The following is a 25,738-nucleotide window of genomic DNA, read 5'->3' as shown; positions in this document are numbered from 1 at the left end:
AAGTTCCTCAGCCGAGCCGTGAGCCAGACCGTCAGGAAATGGCCCAAGCTCCGTCCGGAACCCCTCCGGGTCCATCAGGCGCCTGGGGCGGAACCAACGTGTCGGCTCCGTCTCCCTGCGGTGGTGAATGGCGGTCAGAAAGTCCAGGCGAAGAGAGTGATCTGACCATGACAAAGGTTCAATGACTATTTCCTTTAAGTCCAGATCTCTCAACCACTGACCAGAGACAAAAACCAAGTCCAGAGTGCCACCCCCGATGTGAGTAGGGCCATCCACTACTTGGGTCAGGTCCAAGGCCGTCATGGGGACCATGAACTCCCGAGCTGCCGTTGATGGCGAGCGGAAGATGGCAAGTTAAAATCCCCATGACTAAAAGTCTGGGGTCTCAACTACCACTCCAGCCAGCACCCCCAAGAGCTCGGGCAGGGCAGCTGACACGCAGCAAGGAGCCAGGTACGTGATCAGCAAACCCATCTGACACCTATGGCCCCATCTCACAAGGAGGGATTCACACCCGGCAATCTGAGGTACAGTGGTCTCCCTCGGCTCTAGACTCTCTCTAATCACAACCGCCACCCCCCCACCCCTACCCTGAGCCCTCGGCTGATGGAATGCAGGCCCGGCGGGCACATCTCGACAAGGGCACTCCCCTTCCGTGCCCAGCCAGGTTTCCGTGCGCCTATAAGGTCCATGGCGCCCCCTGAATAAGATCGTAGATTAGGGGCCTTATTGACTCTGGACCGTCGTTGCATAACATCAGCCGAAGGCCCAGGCTCTGAGGTCTTGACCATCCGGGGAGCAGGAAAGGGCGAGGATCGGGCGCGCGATCGCCTGCAAACATCGGCCGCGCCCCCTAGGGCGATATGATCCCCCTTCCGCCATATCTGCCCCTCCACTTACCGTGCAAATCAGACCACCCTCACCAACAGGGCGTAATCTCCCCCTAACCTCCGAACCCGTTAAAAACCGTCACGAGCACGCGCAGGACTGGCTCCCCACCGACGGGCTACCCCGGCCCGCCTAACCCTCCCTCCCCTTAAAACCCTATCTAAAAACCCCCAAAGGCTCTTTTTTTTCGCATGCCACCTCTGTGGGTCCCAAGGCCCCTCATTGAGGCCGGGCCTTGATAGTTCGGCGGGCCATTCCTGCGGGGCGGGGGCACCTCGCAGGCGCAAGAGTTCAAGTGCTGAATATCGCATAAATAAAGTGCATAAATAGAGGATAGAGGCCGGCGAGGCGATGCTGTCCGGAGTGGTCAAATGTCATGCCAAAATCAAATGGACACCCATTGACTAATGATGATCAAATGGTGGCTGGCTTAAAGATGACGAAGGCTGGAACATAGGCAGAGCAAAGTCCATGATGACAAAGGTACTACTGCTCTGCCCAGAGCTCAGTCCTAAAGTCCATGACCTGGGGGAGGTGGTATTACTCTCCCTAACAGCGGTGTCCACAGATGTTTCCAATTAGATGTTTCCAAGTAAACACGTCCAGAAAGTTACGTCCAGAAATAAGAATAAAAATAGAACTCCCTGTAGATCACAGATCGGTCTCCAGTCTTCTTCCACGGCCATAATGTACCGGCCATAAAATGCATAAATGCATAAAGTGCAGATGACAATGCAGATTACAGATGGTAAGGTGTTGAAGATGGTAAAACACCAATTGTAATCCCAAGAAGAGTGGGCCTAATAGGCCAGGAAACCTCAACGCCCCCCCCCACTCCTATCCTACCAGGATAGTCCAGGATAGTCCAGGCCTCTCAGGCCGGCCACTCCCTCCTCAAGGTCCAGGTCCAATCCAAGGTCTGCCCCCTCCACCGGGCAGGCCTGTCCGAGGAACCTGACCAAACACCACCAGAGGGCCGGCACGATGTAAACTGCCGCTGATGTTAACCGCGGCAAAGAGCAGGACAAACAACCTGGGAGGCAGTCTCGGGCAGGGGCCACAGGGGGCCCTTCACAGTCCTTCACCTCCATGCCACTCCCCCACGTCAACCCACAGGAAAAAAACCTCGAAGGAGACCAGGGGAGGGCCTGGAGAGAGCCGAAGAAAGCCGGGAAGCCGGAGGGCCAAAATACAGGAGCCGCTGGATGATCCGGAATGAAGAAGGGAGAAGCCGCGGCCTCCGCCGCAAAAGACGAGCCGCAAAAGACGAGCCGCGGCCTCACCTCACGCCCAGCAGCAATGGCCGCCGTTCGCGGCTTGCCCATCCTACCGGTCGCGTTCTCGGCAGCCGTGAGTCCGAGAGAGTCCACAGACCTCTCCCACGGCTGCCGGGATGTTAAAACAGCTGACCGGGGGACGCAAGCCGCTCGACAGGCCGCCTGGGCGCCACCATCTCCTCCTCTGTCGCCCGCCGTCGGCTCCGCTCCTCTACCGAGCTGTCATCTTGCGCATGCGCAGAGCCTTTACTTCTTGTTCTACCCTCAGGTGCTTTGGAGAACAGCCCGACTCCCTCTTCTTTGTGGCAACCCCTGAGATATTGGAACACAGCTATCATGTCTCCCCTAGTCCTTCTTTTTATTAAACTAGACATACCCAGTTCCTGCAACCGTTCTTCATATGTTTTAGCCTCCAGTCCCCTAATCATCTTTGTTGCTCTTCTCTGCACTCTTTCTAGAGTCTCAACATCTTTTTTACATCGTGGCGACCAAAACTGGATGCAATATTCCAAGTGTGGCCTTACCAAGGCATTATAAAGTGGCACTAACACTTCACGTGATCTTGATTCTATCCCTCTGTTTATGCAGCCCAGAACTGTGTTGGCTTTTTTAGCAGCTGCTGCACACTGCTGGCTCATATCTAAATGGTTGTCCACTAGGACTCCAAGATCCCTCTCACACTAAGAGGGGGACTTTGTGCACTAAGACAAATTCCTTGTGTATCTAATCATACTTGGCCAATAAAAAATTCTACTCTATTCTATTCTATGCACAGAGAGCTCCATACAGGAGCAATCTGTATTGGCACAGAACATACTGTAGAAGACTCCTTCTTTTAAAGAGATATTTATTAGTTACCAGAGAGCTACGAAGAACAAACCTGCTGCTGGACTTTTATGTGATATAAAAAAAGACCTGCTTTACTGAAACTGCTCCACTGACCTCTTGTAAATTGAGAAAGAACCAATAATTTAACCGGATAATAAACTGGTTGAGATGAAGTGCATGCTATGAGGATGCGACGCATTCGTTGGTGCCTGTTTTGAAAACTTTCTTCGCTGTGGATGGAAGAAAAGGAGGGGAAAAGACAATGGAGAAATCAGGCTTTCACATCAGTCAAGAATATATAAATCTACTCTGTTTCCCTGCTTCCTTAAAATCCAATTTATAGCATAAGACTGAAAAAAATGAGCTCGCCTATAAATTAGGATCTCCTCCCTTTGATGTTTTTTTCTACGGGCACTGGTAAAACCAAGAATAGTGGAAAACTGGACATAGTAACCCATTATTAAATCCTTCATTTTTTTTTTTTGGTATTCCTTTAAATTATTGTCAGATAGTTAAAGAGCAAAAACCTTTGCTCAGCAAGAATACTAGAGCAGACAAGCTGTATGGAGACATTGGCTTGCAGGTAGAATTGCCTGAGGGAAGCACCCTATGGAGTTCCTTTTTTAAAACCTTGGAGTGAATCCTCTTCAGGATCTTCTAGAGTGAAAATGACGTGGGCATATCGGTTCGTTTTGTTGCAAACAGTTATGTAATTTAAACTTTTATTTGCAAAGATTTACAGTTTTACATGTAAGCAAAACGAGCTTTTGAGTATAAGCCATAAAATTATACATCATAAAGCAAAATGTTCGACAAAAGTAAGCCTTTTTGTAACAGCCATGTGGTTTGAAATTAGTTTGGTATTTGTCTTGGTTTAGTTCTTGTATTTGTTTGTTAAGGAAAGGAATCTATATTTTGTATAAAATTTTTTGTCATCCCTATGGGTGGTATGTGGGTGTCTCAATCTTGGGGTTCTTTACCAGAGGCCTGGGAATTCGAGGGTTCTGCATTCCTAACACTGTCCTCTTGTAGACAGAGAGCTCTCTGGATCTCTCAGGATCTGTGAGGGGTCTATGACAATTCGCCATGGCCAACTTGCCCTGGCCAACTCACCACAGCCAGCTTGCTGTGGACAACTGGGTGTGGGACAACTCACCAGAGTTAACTCGCCGCAGGACAACTCATTGCAGGACAAGAGTTACATGAATATCAAAGAAATAGTGGAATAGAATCATTTTAAAAAAAAAGGATGCAAAAGGAGGGACAGAATGAAATGTGAATGGCAAAAATTAAAATATTTTTTTTTAAATTTATTTTAAATAATTAAATAGAATTGTTAAATTGTCCCACAGTGAGTTGGCTGTAGCGAGTTGTCCTGCAATGAGTTGGCTGTGGCAAGTCATCCCATTCTGTCTGTTGGGAGCCACTCTCTCAACTTAATAGTCACAGCCCTGAGTGCTCCTATCACCATTGTGACTGCTTTGGGCTTTACTTTCCATACTGTCTCTAGTTCCTTCTTAAGGCCCTGGTACTTCTTCAGCTTCTCATATTAATTTTTTCTGATGTTGCTGTTACATGGCACCACTACATCTATCACCCCTGCTGTCTTCTGGTCCTTGTCTATTACCGTGGGTAGACGACCCAAGATTGGAGTAAACACATATCCCCTGTAAGAGTGAGAAGTGTATTTTTTATATACATTTATTCACATGTTTATTTATTCTCCCCCCTCTCTCTCCTTATAATGAATATAACATATACGTAAACTATGCAGTGACATCTCACCATACTCCCACAACTCCTTTTCAATCATTTCTTTTCTCACTCCTAATAGTTTGAGTATCAAGAGGAAAGAATTATGCAATTTTCATGCCTATATTCAAACCACCCTACTCTAAGCAGCTTTTTCAGAAAAAAAAAATAGTGCCAAGTAACAGCCACCTTTTCCAAGGTCTGAGAAATGATAATCAGGCTTCAGAATTTTTTGTACTTCTGTGTTTTGTACAGAAGTTTTTTTTGTATTTTGTATTTGAAAATATATATGATTGTGAATGGTGTCTTTCTTTCTCTCTTTCTCTCTCTCTCTCCCTTTGTGTATTTATGAATACATAGTCATACCATTTAAATCCAGGAGGACATCTTCTAAGGTTCAGGTCATAGAAATGAATCTCTTCATCTATACATTAATTAGTGTCAAAGTCAAAAGTATTCCATTTGACAATAGCCCAAACTATATTTTAAATCACGAAAGTGACTGTACAGTTTTAAAGAAAAGTAAAAAGTTAGTCAAGTGTCTATTAAATGATAATTTTTCTTTTTACCTTTGATCTTAATGGAGTTGGAGACAGTTCATAATTATAGCAGGCATGAATCCCATGGACTACTCCCTTAACTATAAGACTTATTGATCTTGTTATGGGCACCTCTGGGGGTCAACTATGTGACAATATCATCATGCAAACCAGCTGCGACTGGTGCACTTTTATCAGACATCAGGACACAAATATGTCATTTGTGTGATGATGTGATGAAGCGCGTGTTGTCATTTTGGTACCATTGTCATTTGTTGTGGATGCCATTTTCTTTTGTCACCTTCGTTGTATCTTTACTTGCTCTTAGAATTAAGCCGTATGGAATTTAAGAGAGCTGATTCCCATTGAAGGGACAGTCTATTGCAGTATACAATTCTAAGTTGATAGGGATTTGTCTGACCCAAAAACACTTCTTTAAAGCAAAACACTTTTATTTTTAAGAGGATTTTATGATTCACAACTAAGGGTGGGCTCTTTTAATAGAGGAGCGGAAACACTGATCTTCTCCACTCTATTTCCATATCTGAAACCCAAACATCGCTGGGCTGATCCTATGGATGAATCACCCTGAGAGACCAGGACCATTAAAAATTATCTCAAAATGAGAGATCATTATCAATGGCACTAAAAATGGTTGCGTTAGATGTCCTTAGTGTAATAAAAAAATTCACATTTTCAATCAAGAGAAAATACAGAGGTTGCCATCAAAATGCAAAGTGAAATATAAATATTCATACCAGCCTCTCTTGCAAAAAGGGATGAAAAGAACATTCTTGAATATTACACCATGGCGCCAAGCCAAAATAGGCACTTGTTGTTACTATGGAAATGAGCAAAACCAGCTCGGCAAAAACAGAACTTGCTATAAATACGGATGGGTTAATTTTTATGATTAGAAGAGCTTGCAGGAACCAATTTGCCAAGCCTAAGCGATCTAATTGAGGGCAGTCATTGTGATGGAGGACCAAGATATCCTAGGCTTCCATTTTCATATTAAAATGCCATGCTTTAGTTTAATATCTCCAAGTGGTTATTTTAGTCCTTTCTGGAAAAAAACAACAAAAGCTTTATCCGGATAGGGTAACTCTGTTGACCAGTATATTATTGAACTTGCTGGTCTTTGGGAAATGGGACCACCCGATCTCAATAGGTTTTTTTTTTCTCCCCTGCTTGTTTGAAACATTTTACAATTAAAGCAGAGAAGGCTTGTTCTTCAGTTCTCACCTTTTGTGGCTGTGGCAATGAATAGCCTCCAAAACATTGGGACACTCCCCCTCCCTTTCCCATTGAAGTCTGGTGTAATTTTCCTTTGAATAGGCTCTCATGATAAGAACAGGGAGAAGAGAGGGAGGGGTCATCGGATGGTATGGTATGCAATAAAGCTAGTGATTGCACAGTCCTTCTCCTGAGCAAAACAGGCCCCAAACTCTCATCTTTATGACAGCACAATCAGCCGACACAATGGATTGGGGAGAAAGCTAGAGAAACACAGATGGGGGTGGGGTATGGATACTAGTTAGCTGATTGTCCCTCTTGGTATGTTTCAAGTGCTGAAATGTACAAGTGGCTGAGAACGGGGTCTCCAAACATTAGACTGAAAGGCAGTGAATGAGAGGGGAAGGATGCTAGTAATGGATCAATCATGCTTATAGAAAGCACCTTTGTGGCCCAATGTATAAGATAATATATAGCAGCTGGGTTATAAGCCAGATAAAAAGAACCAAAGCTACAAAGCACAGGATATTCTCAATAGGGTCTGTTGTGGGAAGACCACAAGTTTAAGAGCCAAAGAAGAGCTTCCTCTTGCCTAGAACCTTTGCTTCATAATAGTTGTCTTGCCTACCACTGAATGCAATTTTAGGCCATGTTCACTCTGATTAAATTAGAAATATTGCTTGACTCAGAGCATAGTCCACAGTTAATTTGGGTATATTTTATTAGGTCTGCTTTGAAACCCAAACAATAGCAAATCAAAGATGTGAATACCAAAGATGTGTAATCATAGAGAATACCATAACATTTCTGTGTAGTCTGAGGTTGTTTTTCCCCCCCAGCTTTGTTGCCATTTTCAGTTCCTATCATAGAGCCATTACTTTTATGTTTACAGGAGAAACAGTTACAATAAGATACTTCTGTGGTAAGGGCCTATGGTTATTTTATTTAAAAAACATATTAGTATACCCACCTCTGAGTAAGCATTGTGTGAATCATAATATCTATCTTCTTCTAGCACTTAGAGAAAATTAATCTTCCCACACAAGAAATGTGATTCCAGTTTATTTCATGGCACACTCAATAAGTGGAAATACAAATGAAGTCGCATATGCTCCCCGTGTAACATTTCATATCCTTTTCTCCCAGTAATTATATTCTTTTCTATTATATTTACATGATAGCAGTAGAGAAGATCTGGGAAGGACTGAGGAAGATACTGAGTGTCAGATGTAATGCAAATGCATTGCTGTATCTTTTTTATTGAAGTAAAAAAAACAAAAAAACCTTTTCTGCATTCTAGTCACATTTTTTTTGCTAGTTTTCCTCAGTTACTCATCCTAAATATATATTTTTTTCATTAAATTAATTTTAGCTCTGTTGTTTTGAAGCTGTACTTTGAAGTCTTGTTTATTTTTGAATTAAATAATTTTAGGAAGTTTATTTATAAAATGCAGTTTTGACCAGCTAGTACATTGGCATTCCTTCCACTCCAGCTTTCTGTATTGAAAACAAATGATGACAAAACTGTTAGAAAGGAGGAAAATAGTTCTTGGTAAGTGGAGTCCCATGCTAGTCTGTTCTTTTTCTTCAAGTGACTTTGATTATGTATTCTTTTATAGGTTATCTTCAAAAGATTAGTAAACAAACATTCCAGATCTGCATAATATGTATATGTATACATATATGTATAATTTTGTATGTATGTTGTACCTTGGTGACGGTATCTTTTCTTTTATGTACACTGAGAGCATATGCACCAAGACAAATTCCTTGTGTGTCCAATCACACTTGGCCAATAAAAAATTCTATTCTATTCTATTCTATTCTATTCTATTCTATTCTATTCTATTCTATTCTATTCTATTCTATTCTATTTGGCAGAATGGCAATGTTTGTTTTATACACACACACACAGACACACACACATACACACACATATAGGCAGTCCTCAATGTATAATTCATTTAGTGACCGCTCGAAGTTACAATGGCACTGAAAAAAGTATTTTGTGACAGTTTTTTCATCCTTACGACCATCACAGCATCCCCATTGTCACATGATCAAAATTCAGACTCATATTTATGACGGTTGCAGTGTCCCAGGGTCTTATGATGACCTTTTGCGACTTCCTGACAAGCAAAGTCAATTCACTTAACAACTGCATTACTAACTTAACACCTTCAATGGTTCACTTAACAACTGTGGCAAGACAGGTCACAAAATGGGGCAAAATTAACTTAACAACTGTTTCACTTAGCAACAGCAATTTTGGGCTCAATTGTGGTCATAAGTCAAGGACTACCTAGAGCAGGGGTGTCAAACAAGCGGCCCGCCATATGTCCAGTGTTGTCCCACAGGGCCGTCCCAGAGATGGTGAGAGACCGGCCCCTGCCGGCCTGGCCCCAGCCCACCCCGATTCCATACACCCAGTCAGCTGCGATGACCAGGCCACCCCGGACCTCCAAGGGCAAACAAAATCCTGATACAGCCGATGATGGGATCGAGTTTGACACGCCTGACCTAAAGAGAGAGAGATATGGATGAATATTCTGGAATTATCTAAGATACATTTCATAAACTGCGTAGATGCTTCAGAAATATGGCCCACACTATTTAGGAATGAATACATGATATATAATTGTGATTGAAAATAGAAATTCTGGAAATAAATCTGAAAGTGGGAAGTCTGTTTCTATAAAGAACTGGACCCATCTGAACAAGAAAATTTGGAACATAACATAAAAGTAATAGAGGACAGAACGATATTAAAACCACCAGCTGGGAGTGTTCTTATTGCCAAGAAGACCACACTGCTGGCCAGACATCATCTTAAATAGATTATTCGTAGATTATTCAAGCAAATATTAATCTAGTTTGCTCAGATGGAATAGCCTCCTCAGCTTTTCAATTCACTGCACTTAAAATGCAAACCGTTGATTAATAACAAATGTACATGTACAGAACTGAATGAAAACCAGAGGAATGCTACAGGAGACATTACTCTGCATGGCTCATCTTTTATTTTACTTGAATTTGCTCTGTGGTTCCATGTTCTGAACTCAGAATATACTTCCTTGGGTGGCCTTTTGTTATTAAAGTTTAATTAAAACAAACAAGGAAGATTCCTTTGTGTGTGTTTTCCTTCTCTCAACACATCACCATGCAATCAAGTGGACTCTAAAAATGAGGCAGGAAAAGGAAGCCCTCATTAGGGTTATGGTAATGGCAGGAGGTTGGATTACTTAGGTATATCTCATGTTTATTTCTCTTTTTTCTTTTTCATTTCAAGAGATTTGACTAGTAATTTATTTATTTATATTTATTTATTTATTTATTTATTTATTTAATCGCATTTTTATACCGCCCTATCTCCCAAGGGACTCAGGGCGGTTTACAGCCTAATAAAAACATACATATAAATACAAAATAAAACACCAATTTAAAAAACTTATTAAATAAGGCCGAATATTAAAACTACAATAAGATAATAAAACCCCGTTAAAACCAAATTTAAAATTTAAAATTCTAGTCCAGTCCTGCGCAGATAAATAGATGTGTCTTAAGCTCGCAGCGAAAGGTTCGAAGGTCAGGAAGTTGGCGAAGTCCTGGGGGAAGTTCGTTCCAGAGGGTGGGAGCCCCCACAGAATTTATCTGTAGTTCTATTGACTGCACTAGATATTTTATGACTTATTTGATGCTACAGTCTTGCGGTCGATACGTCCAGAGCAGAAGTGTCCAACCTTGGCAACTTTAAGACTTGGCTGGGGTATTCTGGGAGTTGAAGTTCATAAGTCTTAAAGTTAGACACCTCTGCTTTAGAGCAGGGGTCTCCAACCTTGGCAACTTTAAGACCTGTGGACTTCAACTCCCAGAATTCCTCAGCCAGCATTGCTGGCTGAGGAATTCTGGGAGTTGAAGTCCACAGGTCTTAAAGTTGCCAAGGTTGGAAACCCCTGCTTTAGAGGACTCCACGGCTGATATATATAAAGTGGTGGTTGTGCTTGCTTCCTCCTGAAAAACAGGCCCATCCTGCTATGTTACAAGTTCTTTGAAAAAACTGATTTACGAGGATATTGTGTCATGCAGTACAAAAGATTTGCTTGTTAATATACAAACAGATACTTGAATGAGTTTACTTTCCAAAAAATATCATTTCATTGTAATGCTTGATTCATAATTCTGCCCACTCCTAAATCTCCTTTTTGTTGTCAGCAGGTTGCATTAACAAAATTTTGGTGACAAACATAGGCATTCCAAGACATGTATTTAGAGAAGAAGTGGCAAAATACACTGTATTTTTCGGACTATTAGATGCTTCAAAGTGTAAGACAGACCTAGCTTTTGGGAAGGAAAACAAGGAAAGAAAATCTGCCACTGCCTCTGCCTCTGTCTCTGCTTCCCAGCAATTTAACTCCTTTCAGCAAACAGCAAACAGCCTGGTGAGCTTCAACAAAGCCTTAGATGATTTAGTACAAGCATCTGATTGGCAGTTGGATCGGCCTCCCAGAATACTACCTATGAGCTGTTCCAGGCTGTGGGATCACCACTGCCCATCGCCACCATTGCCGCCCGTCGCTGTTGCCACCTATCTGCATGCCCCATTTTTGACCCCCACATGTCTCATTTTCAGCCTCTGCATGCCACATTTTTGGCCCATTCCAGGCGGCGGGGATCGCTGCTGACACCGCCTATCCCTGCCACCTATCCCTGTCACCTTGAACAGACCAAAACCGGATGTGCAGAGGTCGAAAATGGGGTGCGTGGAGGCCAAAAATGGGGCATCCGGAGGTGGCGATAGGCAGCAGCAGTGACGGGTGGCAACGGGGGTGACAGGCGGTGACAATCCCCGCAGCCTGGAACAGCTGATAGGCAGTATTCCAGGAGGCCTATCCAACCAGCTGCTTGTGCTAAATCAGGCTGTGAAACTGACCAAGCTTTTTGCTGTTTGCTGCAAGGAGGTAAATTGATGGGAGGCAGAGGCTGGAGGATGCGGGCTGGCGGTTGAGTGGGGCTTCACCAACATTTGCTGTATAAGACACACAGACATTTCCACCCACTTTTTGGGGGGAAGGGAGTGCGTCTTATACACCAAACAATATGGTACATTGCATAGATGCGATTGCATAGATGTGATGTCATTTCTTACGTTTTTTAATGTGATCTTGTGGCACAAAAGGGAAGAGTTGGTGTTGTGACTTGGTAATACATGGTTTATGATTTGTGACATCATAATATATGGTTTCTTAGTATGTTTAGTAATGAATATCTATGATGGCAAACTGCTAAAAGCCAAAGATGTAGTTTCTAGTATGAAATAAATAAAATATGGGACATGATGTTTAAATAAACCAAAATGGAAAAATCAGAGAAACAAACAATATCTCCATCACAAAAGAGTAAGAGGGAAAAACGCATCAGTACCTCCTTTGCCTACATGTATTGAAAATAATGACAATAAAACAAAATGACACCCTTGTCTTTCAGATAATTTTTCAGTGCTGACTCTTCATGACATGAAATTTCTGAAGGAACTGAATGCTGCAAAAGTTAAATTGCTGAAGGAATAATGAATATACTGCTAGTAATTCAAAAAATAGTAGGGATATCATATTTTATCATGCCACCTGTTAGTTACTACTATTGCTTTATTCCATAGACGGTTACCGATACATTTCCAGTGTTCAAATGGAAGAGCCCATGAAGACGGCTTCTTTGACTGAGTCAATGATGTCATTATTTATCTTTTCAGAGTTGCTATGCATCAAGTTACTTATATCCTCCAACCATTAGTAGAATGGGCAAGAAAGCAGAAATACAGCAGTCAACATTTTTAAAACCCAGCAATATTGTAACTGCACATAATTTTATAATCTCAGGATAAGTTTTACCTCAATGATCTTTGAAATGGAAATTACTTCCCAATGGAGTTTCTATGTCTCAGTGCCAGTTTGAAACTAACCTATAATTATTTGCTCTGCTGACAGTCTTGTTGAGAACAAGGAGACAAAATCGCACCCCCCCCCTCATCTCAAGACATTAAGGTCTTAGAGAAATGAAAGTACCTCATATCCATAGGGGGGAAAAATATAATTGTAGCAATTAGCTGGGGCTTTGCCTGAAGAAAATGGGTGAAATCTGACATTGTATCTTGTATAAGTGGGTAATACCAAATCATGAAACCAGCATTTTAGAGGATCTTTCAGGATGACTGAAGATCTAAACTTCAGGAAGAAGGTTGGGCAATTATTCCCTCCAAGGATAGGGTTTGTCAGTGGATCTATATTATTTTCACCAAAAATCAGCACTTTTGCGCTACATTAAGGTGGAAGCAGAGAGACTCAACTGCCCCAAGAAATGACAACAGGAAATGTCTACAGCAACACCAATGCATGCACAGATGTGAAAAGGGGGTATGTGAAGAGAAAGTCAACCTATTCCCCAAAGCACCTGAAGGCAGGACAAGAAGCAATGGATGGAACCAACTTATAAAAGATAAGAACCAACTTAGAACTAAGGAGAAATTTTCTGACAAAACAATTAATCAGTGGATTGACTTGCCTCCAGAAGTTGTGGATGCTTCATCACTGGAGGCTTTTAAGAAGAGACTGGACAACCATTTGTCTGAAATGGTATATGGTTTCCTGCCTGACTAGGGGGTTGGACTAGAAGACCTCCAAGGTTCCTTCCAACTCTGATTCTATTCTATTCTATTCTATTCTATTCTATTCTATTCTATTCTATTCTATTCTATTCTAAATTCTACTCTACTTTACTTTACTCTACTCTACTCTATTCTAGTTGACTCAGCCTTCCATCCTTCCAAAGTGGGTAAAAAGAGAACCCAGATTGTTGGGGGCAATATGCTGACTCTGTAACCACTTAGAGAGGGCTACAAAGCACTGTAAAGCAGTATATGAGTGCTATTCCTATTCCTATTCCTATTCCTATTCCCATTCCCATTCCCATTCCCATTCCCATTCCCATTCCCATTCCCTATCCTATCCTATCCTATCCTATCATAAAACAAAATGACACCCTTGTCTTTCAGATAATTTTTCAGTGCTGACTCTTCATGACATGAAATTTTCTGAAGGAACTGAATGCTGCAAAGTTAAATTGCTGAAGGAATAATGAATATACTGCTAGTAATTCAAAAAATAGTAGGGATATCATATTTTATCATGCCACCTGTTAGTTACTACTATTGCTTTATTCCATAGACGGTTACCGATACATTTCCAGTGTTCAAATGGAAGAGCCCATGAAGACGGCTTCTTTGACTGAGTCAATGATGTCATTATTTATCTTTTCAGAGTTGCTATGCATCAAGTTACTTATATCCTCCAACCATTAGTAGAATGGGCAAGAAAGCAGAAATACAGCAGTCAACATTTTTAAAACCCAGCAATATTGTAACTGCACATAATTTTATAATCTCAGGATAAGTTTTACCTCAATGATCTTTGAAATGGAAATTACTTCCCAATGGAGTTTCTATGTCTCAGTGCCAGTTTGAAACTAACCTATAATTATTTGCTCTGCTGACAGTCTTGTTGAGAACAAGGAGACAAAATCGCACCCCCCCCCCTCATCTCAAGACATTAAGGTCTTAGAGAAATGAAAGTACCTCATATCCATAGGGGGGAAAAATATAATTGTAGCAATTAGCTGGGGCTTTGCCTGAAGAAAATGGGTGAAATCTGACATTGTATCTTGTATAAGTGGGTAATACCAAATCATGAAACCAGCATTTTAGAGGATCTTTCAGGATGACTGAAGATCTAAACTTCAGGAAGAAGGTTGGGCAATTATTCCCTCCAAGGATAGGGTTTGTCAGTGGATCTATATTATTTTCACCAAAAATCAGCACTTTTGCGCTACATTAAGGTGGAAGCAGAGAGACTCAACTGCCCCAAGAAATGACAACAGGAAATGTCTACAGCAACACCAATGCATGCACAGATGTGAAAAGGGGGTATGTGAAGAGAAAGTCAACCTATTCCCCAAAGCACCTGAAGGCAGGACAAGAAGCAATGGATGGAACCAACTTATAAAAGATAAGAACCAACTTAGAACTAAGGAGAAATTTTCTGACAAAACAATTAATCAGTGGATTGACTTGCCTCCAGAAGTTGTGGATGCTTCATCACTGGAGGCTTTTAAGAAGAGACTGGACAACCATTTGTCTGAAATGGTATATGGTTTCCTGCCTGACTAGGGGGTTGGACTAGAAGACCTCCAAGGTTCCTTCCAACTCTGATTCTATTCTATTCTATTCTATTCTATTCTATTCTATTCTATTCTATTCTATTCTATTCTAAATTCTACTCTACTTTACTTTACTCTACTCTACTCTATTCTAGTTGACTCAGCCTTCCATCCTTCCAAAGTGGGTAAAAAGAGAACCCAGATTGTTGGGGGCAATATGCTGACTCTGTAACCACTTAGAGAGGGCTACAAAGCACTGTAAAGCAGTATATGAGTGCTATTCCTATTCCTATTCCTATTCCTATTCCCATTCCCATTCCCATTCCCATTCCCATTCCCTATCCTATCCTATCCTATCCTATCATAAAAGAATGTCTGTTTCTACAACAGAGAATGGTAGAACTTTTCTATTTTACTGGAACAATTTGGAGTTATTGTTTACTGCCAAAAAATAGATAATCTTAACTGCAACCATAGCATGATAAGCTAAAGACAATCTTGCTTCATATGTGAATAGCGAGGTTCCTTTTCATTTTCTTTTTGGCACTCATCTCTCATGTCACTGAAATATGAAAGGAAATAACCATTCATCTATTAAAACATTGCTCCCCCCCAACACTGGGGCCTTATGAACCATAATTAATTTCTATATAACATTTCTACCTTTGACCTTGTAGTCATATGTTTTCCTTAAATCTTAAGTTTGACATTTTCAGTCAGCACCTTTTTTATCTCACTGAAGGAGAGAGAGTGAAAGCCTCACGAATGCTGGAATCTGGAATGCACTTTATCTCCTTCAACCTCCTCCTCGATTTGCTACATACAGCTTAGGAAATGTTAATCTGATGCCCAACTGACCTTCCTGCATGAGAAAGGAAAAGAAATAAATACTGAGAGTCATGGCAGGCTGAAGCATCGATCCATTCCCATCAGTTCTATGCATGTGTTAGGTACAGAGAGATTATTCCCATCTTCTCCCTCTATGCAGGTGGGAAGCTAATTGGGGTTTGCTAATCAATTACATTCCAATGGCTGAGTAGGATTCAAAATTAATCATACTGATGCTGAAATTGAGGGCACTGAAGTTTGTTGCAAAAATGGCATTAATTTCTTAAGAAGTCCCAAAGGTGCTTTTTCAAGAGGCAACTGGACTTCCTTGTTTTTCTTTGGAGATGTTTCGCTTCTCATGAAAGAAGCGTCTTCAGCTCTGATGGGATGGTGAGGAATGCCATCTTTGCATTCCTTACCACCCTTCCTTGCAGACAGCTGGTCATTTGCATTCTTTTTAGAGAGTTGTTGAGGCCACTTGGAGGCTTATGTCCTACAACACAGTCCTTCTAGCAGTTCCAAGGAGGCTCCACACCCATTTGCTCAGATGACCCTCAGGACACAGATAAACCTCTAAGTGGTCTCAACAACTCTCTAAAAGAATGCAGATGACCAGCTGTCTGCAAGGAAAATAAATCCTTCCAAATCAAAAGTAAACAAATAAAAGTAAATAGAGCCCTAATGCCCTGAGAATGGAATTTTCTTAAATTTTAAATGGTTTATATTTAATTTTTAAACAAATATAATGATGACTTCTTTGCATACTAAGCTGGTTCAGCTGCATAATTTCCATTGTTCATATGTGATTTATGCTGTTTTGACATATCCTCATGGTAGATATGAACACTTGTTCAGAGTTGGAATTAATGGCAGATAAAAACGTTCTGAAATATCAACATCTGCCCTGACCTGGATTAAATTTAAAATATTTTATGTTATGTTATTTTACTTTGCTAAAGACACACTATTTTGCCAAAGATCAAAAATAATAAGCTCAGCCAGACTTATTTTGAAAAAGGATACTGACTCTAACAAGTTTAGATTTAACAAGTTAGTGGGAAGTTTTATACAGAAAGGAAAATCCCTTAGACAGCAATGATTTGGGAATGCAGACCAATGACCATTAGGGACTTGACTGATATCTGGGAGTGTATTTTGCTTTATTTGTTTTTATTTTATTTTCATGCTTTTACATCTGGCTTTTTTGCTGTATTAATGATTTAAGGAATGATTATTGTAAGGTTGGATTTCCTTTTAAAAATGTCAGGGTTCCATCCTGGAATTTGTTCCAGATGCTGGTAACTAAGACTGAAGCAACAGGCATTAGAAAGATAGTCCTTTCTGAATCAGGATGACAGCAAAAAATAAAGTAAAATAAAATAAAAGTTAACTGACCAATGCTCTCCCTAGAAGTTTGGTTCTTTACGAGCTATCTGATTCCACTATAGTTTGTTTAAAAATTTTACATGCATATGTTCCTTTGGGTGACCAATTTTTATAGTTTTGAAAAGATTATATCAGTTCTCCATGGTATTGTGTTACTGTATTTCTTGGATTTTTTAAACAGCACTTGAAAGGCTAAATTTCTTAATCAGACATTACTAGTGGAATGTAGAAAGAGGTTAAAAAGCCAATCTGGCACAGAGAATTAAATACAGGTTCATAATAATATGAAAGGAAAACACAACACGCAACCAGAGGTTGTTGTTATTGAATGAAAATGGCTAGGAACATGCATTTTTTATTATTATCAAAGGTGTTAAAATATATGAATAGCATATGTTTGGCACACACTGGTTTATTCTAGAGTTCTGTAGCATTTAGCTGCCTTTTGTTAAAAAACAAAATAGTATCACTCCCACCCCCTTCTCCACCTACCTCTTTGATATTGGAAAATTATTAAGAAAATGTTAGCTTTGGGCTGAGTAATAAAAAGCAAAGGCTGCCTTGCCTGCTGACAAGATTTGAGTAAAAGTTTTGCACTATTTCCAAAAACAATTCTTGGCTATTTCAGGTTTCAACCCTACCAATAAATAGTAACATTTGGTCCTCCTTTATGTTATGCTAAGCAAAACTGACGAGAAGACAAAAGACTTCTGATGGCCTGTTGCCACAAAATCCACATGTCCTTTTCCAACACGGTTCTGTTTTTATATAAGATTTAACAGGGTACAAATGAAAACATTACGATCGCTTGGCCGGCTTTGCTTTCAGGCCTGGGTCAAGAACGTTGTTGACTTTTTTGCTCAAGCTGCCTGTGGCTTGGAGACTTCTGAGTTTTCTCAAATCCTATTATCTGCATTACAAACATAAACTGAGACCATGCCTTCAGTGAGAACTTTTTCTTGGTGCTCTCAATGAGAAGTGATCATGATATCAATTTTGCAGTCTTTGAGGATGGTGAAAAATCCCATTTTATCTCTGGAACTGACCTGATAGGTCACAGTTCCTTCAGGCTGGCTTGTTGATGACTCACCTTCCTCTGTTTGACATGTCTGCCTAGAGCAGGGGTCTCCAACCTTGACAACTTTAAGACTTGTGGACTTCAACTCCCAGAATTCCTCAGCCAGCTTCAACTGGTGGATGATCTCTGGAGGGCCAGGGATAGGGGTTACTCCTCTGCCCTGGTCCTATTAGACCTCTCAGCGGCTTTTGATACCATCGACCATGGTATCCTGCTGCGCCGGTTGGAGGGGTTGGGAGTGGGAGGCACCGTTTATCGGTGGTTCTCCTCCTACCTCTCTGATCGGACGCAGACGGTGTTGACAGGGGGGCAGAGATCGACTCCAAGATGCCTCATGTGTGGGGTGCCGCAGGGGTCGATTCTCTCACCCCTCCTGTTCAACATCTATATGAAGCCGCTGGGTGAGATCATCAGTGGCTTTGGGGTGAGATACCAACTGTACGCTGATGACACCCAGCTGTACTTTTCCACCCCGGGCCACCCCAGTGAAGCTGTCGAAGTGCTGTCCCGGTGTCTGGAAGCCGTCGGGTCTGGATGGGGAGGAACAGGCTCAAACTTAATCCCTCCAAGGCGGAGTGGCTGTGGATGCCGGCACCTCAGTACAGTCAGCTGCAGATGCGGCTGTCTGTCAGGGTGAATCATTGGCTCTGATGGAGAAGGTACGCAACTTGGGCGTGCTCCTGGATGGTCGGTTGTCCTTTGAAGACCATTTGGCAACCGTCTCCAGGAGAGCATTTTATCAGGTTCGCCTGATCCGCCAGTTGCGTCCCTTCCTGGACCGGGATGCCTTATGCACAGTCACTCATGCTCTCGTTACCTCTCGCCTGGACTACTGCAATGCTCTCTACATGGGGCTCCCCTTGAAGAGCACCCGGAGACTTCAGCTAGTTCAGAATGCGGCTGCGCGGGTTATCGAGGGAGCGTCTCGGAGCTCCCACATAACACCTATCCTGCGCAGACTGCACTGGCTACCTGTTGTTTTCCGGGTGCGCTTCAAGGTATTGGTTACCACCTTTAAAGCGCTCCATGGCTTAGGACCGGGCTATCTACGGGACCGCCTACTGCCGACTTCTATCTCCCATCGTCCGGTACGCTCCCACAGAGAGGGACTCCTCAGGGTGCCGTCAGCCAAACAGTGTCGACTGGCGGCCCCCAGGGGGAGGGCCTTCTCTGTGGGAGCTCCGACCCTGTGGAACGAACTTCCCCTCGGACTTCGACAATTACCTGACCTTAGGACCTTTCGCCGCGAACTTAAAACTTATTTATTTCGTATGGCTGGACTAGCCTGATTTTTATTTTTATTGGATGGGTTTTTAAAATTTTGTTATTTTACGGGGGAGTACGTTTTTTAACATTTTTGGGCATTTGAATTAGTTTTTTAAGGGATGTTTTTAATTACTGTGTGTATTTATATTTTATCTGCCTGTTCACCGCCCTGAGTCCTTTGGGAGAAGGGCGGTATACAAATTAAAATATTATTATTATTATTATAACTCTGGGAATTGAAGTCCACAAGTCTTAAAGTTGCCAAGGTTGGAGGCCCCTGGCCTAGAGCAGCCATATCATCTATTTGCAACCTGGAGAGCAAATTAGAGAAGCATTAGTTTAGGTGTATTTAGAAACTTTTGTAACTAAATATTCCTCAGGTTGGTCTATGGGCAAGATAAACTAAAGGTAAATTTTAATTAAGAAGAAAAACCCCATAGTTATAGGAAAGCTTAAGATATCAAGAATACTTTCCTGTATTATTATGAGTCAGGCTAAAATCTGAATTCTGCAGGTGAGACACAAAGAAAAAGAACTAAATTCTAAGGACAAAGTGAAAAATGCCCTAGGGAACACAAAAACGAGGATAAATCTTTTCGACAAGGAAAGGAGGTAGGCAGATTCCTTCTACTAATTTCTCCATATTTATTGACATAGGTATTCGCTGCTAGTTGGGAGAAGGGAAAAAAGCGATGAAATGTCATCACACAAATCATTTCATACTTGCAGGCAAGCACATAAATTAGAGCGGCAGAGTTGTGTTGCCATGTCATGACATGCTTCATCATTTGTTCTCCAGCAGATTGCCTTTTTCTTGGTGCTCTCAGTGAGAAGTGATCATTGTATCAATTTTGCAGTCTTTGGGGATGGTGAAAATCCCATAGTGATTGGACGTTTATAGGTTCAGAAAACTTCAGTTCAGAAGGCTGGGAGGTCGCATTCTAACACTACTTCATTGAAGAAATACATCTGATTGTGCTGCTGTTAGAAGACAAGCTATCTCTTTACAATAGTTTTCCATTTGAAGAGGTTTGCTTATGAAGGATCAGAAGAGACTTGGCTTGAGGTTGTCTACTGACTCTTGGAAAGACATCTAAGCAAGCACACAGGTTATCCACTGACAATTTCCCCTATACACTGAAATACCTTTTATTTCTTATTTAAATTAGATATGAATCAGCCCATGCAAATTTTATATAATTCGGAGTCTTAGTGTTATTTTCTGTTTGATAATGCAGTTCTGTTTTTCACTCAAGATCACACAATCCTACCATCTGTGATTGTTTCTCAGTAGAGAAATTGAAATGGACACTAGGATGTTCATGTCATGCAGGCCAGTTTCAATCAAGCTTGCTATTTCACACCAGCAAATATGATACTAGATCTATAGGTTATGCCGTAAAGAAATAACCACAAAAGCGTCATACCCAGGGATGAAATCCAGCAGGTTCTGACAGGTTCTGTAGAACTGGTAGTGGAAATTTTGAATAGTTTGGAGAACCGGTAGCTGAAATTTTGAGTATTTTGGAGAACCAGCAAATACCACCTTTGGCTGACCCCACAGTGGGATGGGAATGAAGATTTTGCAGTACTCTTCTCCTGCCACGCCCACCAAGCCACGCCCACCAAGCTACACCCATAGAACTAGTAGTAAAATTTTTTTGAATTTCACCACTTTAAATATATGTACTTTTCATCCTCATATAATTTGCTCATATAATAAAAAAACAATATATACGGTCCTCCTTTAATGACTATTTATTATTTATTTTTTTTTATTAATTTATAATATAAAATACAATAATACAAAAGAAAATAAAAATAGGAGAGGGAAAAGGGAAGAGAAAAGTGTAAAAAAAGAAGGGAAAAAGAAAGAAAAGGCATTGACTTCCGGCTCCCTTTGGTGCAGTAGAATAAAAAGTAACATCAAACCTCAACTTTTTACTTTCACATAAGAGTATAAGCTAGCCATTTCTATATCAACAGATCTACGGTATCTAATCAGTAAAACCTAAAATCAAAGTTTCATTTTTTTACTCCTCATGTACAAAGTCCAGAAGCGATTTCCAAATAGAAACAAAATGTGCTTTTTTTCTTTGATCAAAGCAATCAATTTAGCCGTCTCTCCTAACTCCATTAGCTGGGACTCCATTCATCCATTGTGGGGATTGAAGTGCCTTAATGACTATTTATATGCAGACAGCTGTTCAAACTTGTAGCAGCACTGAATGAGTGGTCCTCTTACTTACCGCTCTTACAGAGTCTTGTGGTCAAATGGTAACCATGTTACAACCTTGTTTGCTGGTTCCTGCAAACAAAGTCAGTGAAGAAGCCTGCAGAAGGTTGCCCACGGCAAATTTGTGACATCCTCATTTAATGACCCATAGGGATTCACTTAATGATGGCAACTGAGAGTGTCAGAATTTCTGTCACTAGGCATTTATGTCCCATTGCGCTTTATGACCATGTCATTTAAGAATGAAAATTCTAATCTCAATTGTCACCATTAATTGAGGACTACCTGTTTTGATATTTATTTTTGTTGTGATTAAATGTAAACTTGGTGTGTGTGAAAGTAACTTCAGTATTGTGTAAACAGGTCACACTACATTAGAAAAGGGAACATACGTTGGAGATTGTTCAGAACAAAGGCAAATCAGATTGGAGAATGTAATTTATTATTTTTAGTTGCTTTGCTCAGAAGTTTTTAATTAAATACTTTTAATTAAGTAACCATCCAGAAAAATTATGTTTGTTTCTCTGGGCTTCTATTAGAATAGAATTCAACCATTAATTTTAATGCCTTTGAAAGGTCCCCCATGTGTTTTCCAAAGTAATTGCAGAAGTTTTGAAAACTGCCGAGTCACACAAATGTAAAAAAAATGAATTTATATTTAAACTAATGGACGTGCTGAACATTGAGAGCAGAAATTTGGGGAACCTCTGCAAGACAGTTCAGCTCTTTCAAGTATCACATGAAATAATATTAGTGTCTGCAAGCTGCCAATGAAAAAAACAGGTTTATGAAACCAATTATATAAACCTGAAGTAAAATTCTACTTGTTTGCTCAGCTGCCTCTCCCACTGAGTTTATTTACTTATATATTTATTATATGGTGTTTCAGTCTTAGATTGCGCATGGCTCATAATTACATAAAATCCAGATTATTGATGTAATATTTATCATCGATAAAATTAAAAAGACCAAAAATCGGCCACTGAATCAATAATCAACATGTCACACATCATCCCCAGAAGGATTTAGAACTGCTTTCCGGAAGATTAAACCTCTGACAATGTAGAGGTTGAGCAGCTACCAAAAAGTTTGGTCTTCCAATCCACAACTGACCACCAGCTTCTCTTCTGGATTCTTATATATAGGATATGCAGATTTCATCCAAGAAAGATTTAGTGCTATATTTTAAGCAAGCAATTAATGATTCTGATTTTAGTTTAAACACTTCCATAATTTATTTTTGTGGATAAAATAAACATAGTATGCGTCCCTCCCGCTTCCTCAAATTGTCTGATCAGTTGAACTTTATCTCACCATTTCATAACACGATAAATTCTTTCAATATTAATCTCAAAGTCTATTGGCTCCACACCCTTTATCTGAGCAAAAGCTTGAGTAAAAATCTCTTTTAAATTTTCCTTCCTACTTTCCCTCAACCCCCTCACCCTTATAGCATATTCCATTAATCTATATTGTAATATTACTCTTTCTTCATCTGCCCTATCTACCTTTGCCTGTATATCTTCCATCCTATTATCTAAGTTCCAGTTGTTTTGATTCGTTTGAATTTCCTCTATTTTCCTTTGCAACTCTAAATTAGCTTTATTAACGTCTTCAAAACTATCCTCCATCTGAATACAAGACCTTAATATTTGCGAAATTGCATCCTTTACCATTTTCATTTCCCTCTTCTGCTCTTTCACCACTTCCTTAAAATCCAACATCTCTTTCTCTATTTCATCAAATTTTTGATCTATTTCTGAAAAACGAGTCTCCAGAAACTCCTGTAAAAAATTTCTTAATTCTTCTTTAATTTCTTCTTTTAATTTTCATATCTGAACTGAAGAAATTTCAAAGTTTTTAGTGGCTTTTGGTATTATTTGCTTAAAAGCCATTTTTTAAAATATATAACCAGTAACAGAGGACAAAAAGGGGTTAAAAAGGAAAGATTCAAAAAACTTTTCTTATAAATCACTATAATCCCAAAGAAGAAAAATATAAATCATAAAATTCTCATTTCTTCCATTTAGTCAGTATCTTCTTGTATATCTCCTAGTTCCACACTAGCTGTTAATAAGCATTTCCTTAACTTTCGTTTCCAATACACAAATCGCCATTTGCTTGCATTCCACAAAATGCCATTTGCATTCTTCTCTCCTATCTTCGCAACAAATGTATCCTCTATTAGAGGCTTGCAGTCTTCTTACAAACAAATGCTAGAACTCCAGTTTCTGCTCTGTCCGCATTACAATCCATCACAAATCAATTTCTGCCGTGGAGATTGGACGCTATGTTTTTTTCCTGCCAAAAGGCAGATGCCCTCCAAGTCTGGAGCCTTTTTCAGGCTTTGGAAGGAGCACTCCCCTCAAGCCTCCAGAAACTTTTCTGGGGCTTCTCTGGGTGGCTCAACTTCAGCCTGAATGCTCATCTCCCTCTTTGCCCAAGGGGGAGATTTACAAGCTGCCGGACAGCTGATTGACGCTGTCCTGGCAGCTCTACAGACTATGGGGTTAGCAGTCTAAAGAAGACTGCCATCAACGAAGCGGAGCCAAACCAGAAGTCCTTAAAAGACAAGAGTCTTAAAACACTTTCCCAGAATGTCTGGAAGTTGAGCCAACTGGACTTTTTTTCTTTCTGGTTTGAAACAAAGAAGCTACTTCAATAAGGAGCAAGAGATGTGTCCAGAGATATTTCATGAGAAGAGTCCTCCACTCCTCTGCTCACAACAGAATACCTTATGCCACCAGATTTGAAATTTTGGGCTTAGACAACTTAGAACTTTTCCTTCCTTGGTCCAACCTAAGCGCAGTACATAAAATTATCTGCTACAATGTCCTATCTGTCCATGAATACTTCAGCTTCAACCACAACAATACACGAGCACACAATAGATACAAAATTATGGTAAACCGCTCCAAACTTGACTGCAGAGTTGTTAATGCCTGGAATGCACTATCTGACTCTGTGGTTTCTTCCCCAAACCCCCAAATTTTTATCCTTAAACAGTCTACTGTCGACCTCACCACATTCCCAAGAGGTCTGTAAGGGGCATGCAGCGGCGTGCCTACCATCCCTGTCCTAATGTTCCCTTTTATTCGTATCCATTTTATGTATTCATAATCATGTTTATACTTATATCTGTTATCTAATACATGCTTGACAAAATAAATAAAATAAAAAAATAAATCAAAAACAAAAGAAGTCCAATTGCTGTGATTCAGCTTCCAGACAACTCTACCTGGATGATTGAGAATCTTCATCCACATTTTCCCAGAAGGTGTTTTCCAGTTAATTTTTTTGGCAGCTTACAAAGTGAAGCTTCTTATTTATTTATTTTATTTATTTATTTTATTTAATTTTTATACCGCCCTTCTCCCGAGGGACTCAGGGCGGTGTACAGGCATAATAAAAACCAGCAATACAATATACAAATTTAAAATCCAATTTAAAAAAACTTATTTAAATTAGCCCCATGATTAAAATTTACTCTACTAAAACCCCATTTAAAATTAATAAATTTAAGATTTAAAATCCCAATTTAAGCCAGCCCCGCGCGGATAAAAAGGTGAGTCTTGAGTTCGCGACGAAATGTCCGAAGGTCAGGAATTTGGCGTAAGCCCGGGGGAAGCTCGTTCCAGAGTGTGGGAGCCCCCACAGAGAAGGCCCTTCCCCTGGGGGCCGCCAGCCGACATTGTTTGGCGGACGGCACCCTGAGAAGTCCCTCTCTGTGGGAGCGTACGGGTCGGTGGGAGGCGTATGGTAACAGCAGGCGGTCCCGTAAGTACCCAGGTCCTAAGCCATGGGGCGCTTTAAAGGTCATAACCAACACCTTAAAGTGCACCGGAGGCCACAGGCAGCCAGTGCAGTCTGCGCAGGAGCGGTGTTACATGGGAGCTACGTGTAGCTCCCTCTATCACCAGCAGCTGCATTCTGGACTAACTGAAGCCTCCGAGCGCACTTCAGGGGGAGCCCCATGTAGAGAGCATTACAGTAATCCAAGCGAGAGGTAACGAGCGCATGAGTGACCGTGCATAAGGCATCCCGATCAAGGAAGGGGCGCAACTGCCGGACCAGGCGAACCTGGTGGAAGGCCCTCCTGGAGACGGCCGTCAAATGGTCGTCAAACGACAGCCGATCATCCAGAAGGACACCCAAGTTGCGCACCCTATCCTTTGGGGCCAGTAACTCGCCACCAACAGCCAGCCGCGGCTGCAGC

General features: G+C 41.0%; 1 long non-coding RNA gene across 3 annotated transcripts in view; it reads right to left on the bottom strand.

The window, feature by feature from the left end:
* Positions 1-8,468: 8,468 nt before the first annotated feature.
* Positions 8,469-25,738, bottom strand: part of LOC131194813 (uncharacterized) — a 62,614-nt gene continuing 45,344 nt past the window's right edge. For all 3 annotated transcript variants that reach the window (XR_009154317.1, XR_009154315.1, XR_009154316.1), the window contains one exon: positions 8,469-9,040. This is a non-coding gene — a long non-coding RNA (uncharacterized LOC131194813). The remainder of the gene's footprint in view (positions 9,041-25,738) is intronic.

This window comes from Ahaetulla prasina, chromosome 3 (genome assembly GCF_028640845.1).
Source record: "Ahaetulla prasina isolate Xishuangbanna chromosome 3, ASM2864084v1, whole genome shotgun sequence".
NCBI classification, from domain to species: Eukaryota; Metazoa; Chordata; class Lepidosauria; order Squamata; family Colubridae; genus Ahaetulla; species Ahaetulla prasina.
This window is presented reverse-complemented; position numbering and strand designations above follow the sequence as displayed.